Source organism: Myotis davidii, unplaced genomic scaffold, assembly GCF_000327345.1.
Source record: "Myotis davidii unplaced genomic scaffold, ASM32734v1 scaffold498, whole genome shotgun sequence".
In the NCBI taxonomy this organism is placed as follows: domain Eukaryota; kingdom Metazoa; phylum Chordata; class Mammalia; order Chiroptera; family Vespertilionidae; genus Myotis; species Myotis davidii.
In genome coordinates, this window is record NW_006289738.1 from 77,279 (window position 1) to 77,939 (window position 661).

The window sequence follows — 661 nt, forward strand, 5'->3', positions numbered from 1 at the left end:
GAGACTGGGGTTGGAGCAGCGGCGAGGGGGCTCCTCCCTTGCACCTCCCCCCACAGGACTTGGTCGCGCCCAAAGTGTAACACTTTCTCTTTGTCGGAGGAGCTCCCCTGTTTCCCGTGCTGGATCTCCCGTTGAGGAGGCGCCCGAGGCAGCCCTGGAGGAGGCAGGAGCAGTTGAAGGGATGGCAGCCACACGAAGTTTTGGAAAACAAATCAGCTTCCACTGGTGGACGCTTGCATTTCCACACTTGCATTTTAGGAATCTTCACACCCAGACCTTTTGGCTTTGAGGTTTGCTCCCTTTAGACCCATTCTGCAGAGGCCTGCACTCTGATCACAGCCAGGAATTTCTTCAGCTCCAGGGATTTGTTTGGTTTTGTGTCATTTTGTTCCATTCTATCCCTTCCATATGACTCAGATGTTTCAATACCAACTCATGGTTGTTTTAAGAAGAAGAAATAAAAAAGCAGCAAAACAGCACCTCTCTTTAAAACAGGAAAACACTGGCCTGGCTTCCTGGACCGCCGGGCCGCGCCCCTGATCGCAGCTGCCCGTTGCGACTCGGCCTCCATGGGAAAAGGGACCCGGGCCTAGGGTTCGCCTGGGGCAGGAGTCGGTGAGTGGTGAGGGGGGCGGGGAGGTGACTGGCTGGGGGAGGGATT

The 661-nt window shown here is 55.4% G+C and overlaps 1 protein-coding gene across 1 annotated transcript in view; it reads left to right on the forward strand.

The window, feature by feature from the left end:
* The first annotated feature begins 569 nt into the window (after window positions 1–569).
* SEPT6 (septin 6) overlaps window positions 570–661 on the forward strand; it is a 73,436-nt gene continuing 73,344 nt past the window's right edge. The window contains exon 1 of the mRNA XM_006762327.2: window positions 570–615. The gene's annotated coding sequence lies outside the window, so the exon portion shown is untranslated. The remainder of the gene's footprint in view (window positions 616–661) is intronic.